We start from the raw sequence: 9,986 nt of genomic DNA, 5'->3' as shown, positions 1-9,986 counted from the left end.
TGCGTTTAAATAAACAAACTAACATATGATCGGAAGACCACATACCTGTCAAACGACTCTTATTTACATCAAATTGTACAAATGGCAATAGCCTTATTTAATTTCAATAAACATTGAATCGCAAAAAGTACTTGCTCCGCCGGGAGTCTAACACAGTGACAGTTATTTGGTCTTCCGATCATATGTTAGTTTGTTTATTTAAACGCATATGTGATAGATACGGCCAAATACAAAATAATTGAAACGGAAAAAGTAAGCGCTCTGTGGCGTAATGGTAGCACATTCACCCGGCAAGTGAGAGATCCGGGTTCGACTCCCGGCGGAGCAAGTACTTTTTGTGATTCAATGTTTATTGAAATTTTATATATATATATTTTTTATATATATATATATATATATATTCTGGTATAGAAACAGGCTGAAAATGGGTTTGTAATTTTGTTTACTGCTACCTTTACAATATTATGATACTACGTTTTAGCATTCAAAAGTATATCAACTGACTAAGTGTTCAAATAGTCCATTTCTTTCCTTACATAACTACTTTCAGAATTTTAACTATGAAACAATAGCTTTTATTTCATAACTAATAAGGTTATGTGTAAAGTGAATTTTTCATCATTGCGTGCAATAAAAGTTAATTTAGTCTAAACAGGAACGCAATATAAATATTCATTTTTACCATATATTTTGTCTTAAGTTTTCCCTCTTTGTAAACATAGGAGAAAATTGTTTCATTTGATTCTTGTATTCCAGTAATTTTTAGCTGAGCCTTAGTAATGTTAAACACATTTTATCCTATATGGACATAAATATTACAAAAATATATTTTATATTTGTTAACATTTAGCTACTGAGCAGATTTTAGTAGCTAAGAAAATCTTTAGAAAATAAGAAACTTCTTCCGTATGGGATTTAAAAATATTACACCATAGAGTTAAATAATACTATTCCTCTTAAAAACCTTTGCTCTTTCCGCAAAATAAATAGATCTTACAAACCTTCCTACACCATATGCTTTTTAACTCGTATTCATCCTTTTATAGCTGAGGTTCAGTTGTAGAATAAACAACAGTATGCTCATTCTGGTACAGTAAACCATTTATTGAATAAATAAAGTACTACTACAGTACAGTACTTGTAGAGTACAATTTACAGTATTCTAAGACATGTATGATTAAAAAAAACATATTTGATTATTTGAGATAGCAAGGACATAGTAATATTTAGTACTTAGTATTTTGTCATTATATGTCATACCTTATCCGTTTAATGCATCTCTCTCTCTCTCTCTCTCTCTCTCTCTCTCTCTCTCTCTCTTTGAGATACCAAATATATAGTAATAGTTTGTACTTAGTATTTTGTCATTATATGTAATAAAATTTTAAGGAATTTAAAGGAGAATTCTGAGGCATTTTTAACTATACCCAATATAACTGTTGGAGAAAACTCTTTGAGATACCAAATATATAGTAACAGTTTGTACTTAGTATTTTATCATTATATGTAATACCTTAAATCCGTTTAATGCAACAGTTAAACTTGGATCGATACTTTTTTATTTTCAAATAAACTTTAGGTCCCTGAATTTCAAGATCTCTCCCTCTCTCTCTCTCCTCTCTCTCTCTCTCTCTCTCTCTCTCTCTCTCTCTCTCTCTCTCTCTCTTCTCTAGGGTATATTTAAGTGATAAAATTAAATATATATATATATATGATTTAAATAAGAATATAGTTGTAGAAAAAGAGTTTGATAACACATAATAAAATAGAATAAGATAATAGATATAAAAAAATGTAATTTGTAAAATCAGGCTACTGCTCAAACATTGTATTACATATGAATATGTGTTGCCTGTCATGGTGGTGGAGTGGACCATTGGTCTAAACCATGGCAGGATAAATAAAGAAAGTATCAAAGTATCTCTCTCTCTCTCTCTCTCTCTCTCTCTCTCTCTCTCTCTCTCTCTCTCTCTCTCTCTCTCCTCTCTCTCTCTCTCTCTCTCTCTCTCTCTCTCTCTCTCTCTCTCTCTCTCTCTCTCTCTCTCTCAGGAAAAATAGAATGTTGTTTAGTTTAAAGCTCCGTGAAAATTTTAAGGAATTTAAATGAGAATTCAGAGGCATTTTTAACTATACCCAATATAACTGTTGGAGAAAACTTTATGCATTTGTTACAACAATTAAATTAAAAATGGCTGGAGGGTTTCTAATAATAACTTTCTATTCGTAAAATTTAAACTACACATAGGAAATTACAATGATGTAGTAATAAGCTTTAGGATATTTGCGTTAGATAAAACAAAACCTGTTTGAAAAAGATTAAGTAAAATTAATAGTCACTAGATTTTTCCTACTAACTGAACTTTTTCAATGTATGACTTACTACTCTTTGCATACGTTTGTCTGAAAAATTTATTATAAATATTATACAATAATTTTTTCACTGGGAAAGATCAAATAATAGTGCTTTTGTTATCTAATGCACTAGACGCCTGTTCTACAAAATTAGTATTTTGAATTTTATAATTTAAGATAAATAAAAATGTAAAAGTTGTTCTTATAGTAATAGATAGGTGGAATATGTTTTTGTTTAGTTAATTAGGATTTGTATCGATTAATCTAAAAGAAAACAAAACATATAAAAAACGGTTGTATTATAAAAGGCTTGTTATGCTGGAGAATGTGTTCGTTATTGGTTATTGGCTCGTCCCACGTAAATAACTAACCAACCATTTTAAAATAAACTATGAACAAAATCTTGTCATCTGAGTTTTATCAGGTTATAATTATCTTTAACTTGTTAACATGTTTAGATTGTCTAAATACTACTTTTTTTCCAAGATCATTTTTGTAATTTTAAACTAAACAGATTTTCTGAGGCGCTACAAGTTTTATTCAGGTTTTATGTCACATATGCTCAGAATCTATTTAGTATTGATTTAAAATCTAAATATTGTAGTCTTGAATGTATTTGTAAGACAAAAGTCTATAGCTTCTTCTTGTTATTTCTAATTGCATGCAGTAACCATCTTGAGTTATTATTTATTTCTACTATGAACATAACGATTTTGGTTTCATCTATCGATTCCTAAGATGACCAGGATTTTCGTAAAGTGAACTTCTTATCACTTAGGCCCATCTCCTTGTCTCTAAAGGTGCTACATTATTTTTCAATCATATAACGTTGATATACCAAGTTAAAATGAATGCATTTATAAGTTGTGTAAGATAGTTTTTCGTAAATTGTTTGGTTCATTTAGCCTGTGCTCATTCACTGAAATATCCTCTCATGATTATTCTAGAAAATCTTATTTTCATCAAGCCTCCATGCTAATTTTTTCCCACCCAATCACAAGGCATTTATTTGTTTGAGTGTGTTATTTGAGAAACGCTTTAAGCACTCGAGCTCCATCCCCTTTGCTTCTCCTATTTGCACCTAAAAGAAAGTTTACCTTGCTATTCACTTAGTTACATCTTTCTTAATTTTCATAAACATTCGTGGAAACTAGGATAGCCAATATTTTTGTTTTGAAACGGAATTTTCTCTGCAGCTACGCCCTCTGGATTTCACAGTTGCTAACAATGTATCCTCATCGATTGTGCTTTCTTCATCTTATGTGTTAAGTTTATTTACACCTACAGAGTTGAGGAGATGCCAATCTTTAAAATGTTTAATTTATTGTTGTAATTAGTTTTTTTTAATATACAAAACCATGTATCAGTGATCAATGCAATAAAAATTAAACAGAGAATTGTTATAACTATAACATAACGTGCAAGATCATATGGATTAAACAAATGGAATTGGGGAGAATTAAGTTTGAAGGGATAACAGGATTTCGGACGTTTGCCGAAAATAATTAGGTTTATTTATATTTAAATAAAGTAATAAATAGCAACCTGAATACTTTACCATTGATTATTTATAACAGTAAACCTTAATTAAAAATTATTATATTTTATATAATTTATTTAGACACATTTAGCTGGGTTTTAAATGTTGCCAATTTAAAGTCTGCAGGAATAACAAAGTTTTTTCAAAAGTGGAGTTTATTACCTCAGCAACAAAAAGGAGCCATAATTCTTACATCGTATGTTTTATCTTACATTTTCTATATTATAATTGATTGTATACAGTATAAGGTTGATACGCATAAATAATATTAAATTAAATACATCATGCATTTTCTTTCATAAACAATTTTTAAAGATTTAAACATATTATGAGTAGGATTTTATTTTACTATCAACGACCAAGGATAGCACACCGATGCGGTTGGAGATCCCAGTACAGAAATCAGAATTTGCAATAGTGTTACAAGTATAATAAGTGGTGAAGGTACCATGCAACTTATCTTGTTAAAAGTTTATTTCATATGTTTTAATTTGGGTTGAATACAATGTGTGATTCCATATAGAAATATTGATAATATGTTAAACTTATAAAATAAAATTTTGTTATTCTATCTGCATTAAATTTTGGGTGAAACTGTTCAAAACAAACAAACCATTAAGTATAAACTTATAGCATATCCAAAGCTCTCAGCAAATAATATATTTATAAAAACACGATAATTTTACTAAAGAGAACATTCTTTAAGCACTTAAAGTAAATATTAGTAAAATATATGACTATATAGAAAGTAAGATCGATAATAGTTTTAAATTTATTTATTCAAATCTAGAGCTTCGCTGCATAGTTCTGTCTGTATCTGATTGTACCAAGAGATTGGTATTTGTAGGTGTGTAGAATTTCGTCTGAAAAGTCACTGGTTATTCCTGGAGAGTCCAACCAATTTCGACCGCACTTTGCAGTAAATTAACAATTATTTAACTTTTAAAAGCTTTCCAGTAAAATAGTTAAGAATTGGAAGTCAAATTTGGACTACGTAATAACACAACCTGATATTTCTTAAAATCGATATAATATTTGATCTTGGTTGACATGGTCATTAACGCTGGTTAAAATTTCAAAACGATTTTTGTTAACGAAGGGAAGGGCATCAAAACAATTTAAATATGAAAAAAACTTTTTTTTTCTCTCTTGGTTTATAATTTATTGGACTGTGTAGCTGTTAGTTTAAAATGTGTCAAGCTACTACAAATTTGATTTTAAAAATTACCAAATTGCATTCTGACCTTAAAAAATAAATTCGTGTTCGCCGATCGCAATAAATGGCGTGGATGGAAATAAATTTTTATCTTAAAGTAAATTTATTTATATACGTCAAGAAGAAAGAGGTTTCGCGCTTATACAGTGCAAATTAGATTTCGATTTCTAGACTATGATACGACATCTCATTTCACAGAAACATATTTTACGCAATTTATACGTAGGCTAAACAATTTAATTGCTGTAAATTTTAAAATAAAAATTTCTATATCTTTTGGTGTTTGAGTATAATTGCTGAAATGGACGGTCGGTGTCTCTAACTAACTTTAACTAATCAACGGTAGCCATGGATTCCCTGTTTCATTAGCAACTTCGCTTGTTATTGTGCTGCAACGTATAGGGGATGACTCAAACGTGACACAGTATCAATTTAGACCTTATCAGAAAACACCCACCTGAAATAAAGAGAAAAAGGAAGATTAACACGTTTTTTTCCGACTTCTTCGTTGTTTTTTTCTCAATCTCATCCTAAACACATTTTTCAACCAATGACGTAATTACAAAATGATAACGGAATAAGTACATACAATTGTATGGTGAACATATAAGCTAGTTATCTTAACAAATCTTCTCTAAAACAACTCTGTAGCCTTTTACCTACCCATTTAATAAATAATACCACTTTTTAACTTTTGAAAGCAGTCAATCAATTTAATCCGGTAATTCAAGTATTTCCCAATTATAATAATAAACCCAATCTGATGAGAAATTGAAGAAACCAAACATTGTAAAGTAAAAATTCAATTGATTCAGACCATTTTCAATTTTAAATCCAATCCTTAACTATTAAAAAAATCCAAATATAGTTGTTGTGTATAGAGGATGTAAACAGGTACATATTTGTCAATAAATGAGGTATGTAGATTGCAATCGTACTCTAATTGCTAATATTACAAGGTAGTAGTAAATCAGATTTTGATTTTACGTAACATGCTTCTCTCAAGTTGTACGCAAAATTTCAAGTGCATATCTTATTTTAATCTCCAGATGTTTTACAAAAAGGCAGATGGATAATCTGGCAGACAACCAAATAAAAGAGACACTTTTCCAGGTTGCTTAGTAGTAAGCTTCAATGAGCAGTAACCATAGCCAAGTACATGAATGGACATTCAGCATCATGGAGCTCCTAGTTATATAATTTTATAAATGAATATTCATGGAAAATTTAAAATTTCCAAATAAAATCATTGTTGAGATACGTTAAGGGCAGTTAGGTTATACAAACACGCAGCTGTCTTTTTTCTATAACCCTAACTCTTATAGCTTAGAGAGTTACTTCATTTATTGCAACGCAAATACTGACCGAACGAAATACTGAGTTGCTTCGATAGTAAAAACATCAAAAGCTAGAAAGAGGAAGAGATTTTTCGTAGATCTGAGAGTAAACCCTGCCTAAATGTGGTTTGTGCAAGTACAGACATTCTAGCACTAGTAAAATGTGTTAAAAATTTATTTCAATTATAATTTGTAACTCGTTATAGTTAACATATTACAATACAGCTTCGTAAGTAGTGTACGGCTGGTTTGGCAAAGTAAGAAAGGTTAGCTTTATGAATTGTTGTAAACTAATTAACAAAATGAATCTTCCGAAAAATAAATATATATATTTATATATAAAGATATTTACTTTAATAACACTTTAGTAAATAGACTGTGAGCAAAAGTATTGCCCCAAGATCGTTGAAGGGGCAGCGGAAATTACTTCAGCAAACGGTAATATATTGTTCATTTTTTATGTTATATCCGAGATATGATTGTAATATACAGCATTTTAAAAGTTACTATTTTAGTACGGTATATTTTATAACCTACCCTATTCATGATTGTTTCTATTAATACTATTCTAACTCACCATCAATTAATTCAATTTCGTTAACATTGAAAATTCCAAAATGTTTTATATTCATTAAATAAAAGAAGGAAATAAATTAAAACGTGTACACGAAAACACTGAACAAGGACTGACGTTGTAATAGAGATACTATTTTCCAATTATTTCCAACCCTTAAGTTATTATGTTGAACAATATATTTGAAGGAAGAAGTTTTAGTCTTAGGATCTTTTCGAACAGAAACAATATTTTGTACGGATTTTATAAATATTATACAAATATAATGAAGTAAATACATATAATTAAAATAAATTACTTCCATTAGTCGATGTTATTATCAAGTTCTGAAAGTGATTATCTTGAGTGCGCCACTTGGTGATTTCCTTGGTTGCTTCTTCTGCGGATGTAACAGTTTAAGTTGCAATACGCGATGTTTGAGCTTGTTAATAAACAATATTTATTTCAATATAATCATACAATGTCAAAAACTATATAAGCAGTATTTAATGCAACGACATTTTTTCTTCATAGACATTAAGTTATAGAGTTACAGTGAAAAGTTAGATAGCCCTGCAGGAATTAATTGCATTAATATTAATTACAGTTTTGATATCTTCATATTAGTTACTGAGAAAGACAACAATAATATTTTTATAAAGCTTTTGAATGTACGTATATATGTTCAGGAAACTAGTTTTTATTTTCTTGATTAGATTTTAGCTGATCATAATAATATTTTATTTTAGGTGTTTATTAAATCTTAAGTGTTTATTGTTTGATGCTCTACTCTCTGTTTTTTGTAGTGCCTCCCGAATTAGTTTTATTCAGCGCTGCCAGTGTATTTTTTAATATATTTAAATTTTATTATTATTGATTAGTTTTCTTCGGTATTTTCCAAAAAATACTCTTATTTCGAAAATTAACCTTTAACCTCGTGTTGTGAATAATATTCATTTTGACATAAAACAATTTCAACTTTTGAAATGTCTATGGTTTTATTTAACGAAAATTTCTGTTGAAAATTACACAAAAGTAATCTCGTATTTATTACAGATTCTATATTTTTATCAAATGAACTTCAAACTGTTATTAAATTTAAAAACAGCTATTATGTAATATAAAAAATGCATATATACAGACGTATAGGATACAATAATATGGTATACAAAACTAGATCTAACATTGAAGTTTTGTTTACCAATGTATGTGAGTCACGTACACAGAGACTGGAAAAGGGTACCAACGCCAAGTTGGAGCACGTCAGTATCCCGTAATCCTGTTCTCGAACATGGCAAAGTGTCTCAGTCACTTTTTGTTTTCTCTAAAAGTCCAATCTCACACCATGATGTACACTTAGTCATAACTATTCAAATAAAAAAACTATTACATCAATTTTTGTATGAAACATATGGACAATATATATTGATAGGATGAAGTGTGATACAAATAAATACATTTTGAAGTCAAGTTAACGGAGTTAAATTAAGAAAGAGAATATCCGCTTACCTTTTACCTGCTTGGTTAGGGCAAAGAATCCCTCTCCAACACTTAACCAGGGGACCAACCTCTAGAGTCATTTATTCTTACGATATGCGTTTTGTGTTATATTCAATACATGTTCAAATTTATTTAACCACCAAAGTATGAATGACAATGTAACTTTAATCCTTACTATAGATTGATTCTAGCATGGTATATAGTCAAATGGCCTTGGTGTATTGGAGGGAAAGGAGTGGCTGACAATGTTTTTTTACTGCATTCATCGATATGAAAACGATTACTTAATGTTTGATGAAAATATCTAGATACCTCAGCTAAGGAAATACGTAATGTGTTTGACCTTTTCATTATATTAGAACTATAATAAATATTATATCTCAACATTTTAGTTCTACAATTTTCTTGATATTTTCTTTGGAGTACGAATCTATTAAACAAATATTTCGTATTAAAATTGTATAAATCTGTGCTGTTAGTAAGAGTATTGCTATTTCGTTGTATCTATTTTACTACATTGACCATAATTTGCGAGGGATAAAATTTTAATTGATTCAAATATAAACCCTACCGATCTCGAAACTGAGAGATGTATCCCAAAGATTTAAAAAATACATAATAAATTATGAACAAGTAAAGAAATACGTCCTTTTTGCATTCTAATGTGTTTTTCAGTTACATATAAAATCAGTTACGATTTATTTTTAAAATTTTATGTTTTCAATGGGACACCCTTTACTGGCTACTTTGTGTCACACATATTGTAAGTTTTGTATATCTCATTTATGAGTATATTGTAGTATATCGTATTAATAAGTAGCATATTAATAGTATCAAATTATATTATATGACGCATTCAGAATTTTTGCTATAGAATGGCTTATCAGTTTTTTCTCCTATATGATATTTGTAAGTTATTACACGTGTTTGCTAACACTTCCGACAAGATATGTATTTATGTAAAGTAAAGAGAATTAAGTCAAGATAGATTATTGTTGACATACAATATCTCGTTTTAATATGAAGAGGATTTACGTAACAGACATCAGATTCCGGGAACAATCCGGATCATCTGTGTCGCCGAAAGCTTCAATAACAAAAATAACGGGACAATTCAATTTTAATTCCTCACAGAGATTATATTTATTAACTAAACGTGATATTATATACAATAATGTTAAAATATTTAGTAAAATCTATTATATAAATTTTTCTTAAAATAAATAAAAAATTATTTTGAACGAAAGGGGTAAAAAGTTTTGTAATTTTGTTTATCAACGAATAATATTCAAAAATAAAATAATGGAAAATACTTAAACCATATAATTGTAAATGTATTTATATTCTGATGCTCTAAACTATTTTTTTAAGATTTTTAATACATTATAGGTAGTATCAGATGTTCTATATATAAACATCATAGACATTCTAAAAAACACATGATAAAATTAGTTTTTTACAAAGTAAAACTGTAGTTTAGGCAACTAC

This window comes from Homalodisca vitripennis, unplaced genomic scaffold (assembly GCF_021130785.1).
Source record: "Homalodisca vitripennis isolate AUS2020 unplaced genomic scaffold, UT_GWSS_2.1 ScUCBcl_529;HRSCAF=2762, whole genome shotgun sequence".
NCBI lineage: Eukaryota > Metazoa > Arthropoda > Insecta > Hemiptera > Cicadellidae > Homalodisca > Homalodisca vitripennis.
The sequence above is the reverse complement of the archived record's forward strand: the minus strand, read 5'-3'. Positions refer to the sequence as shown.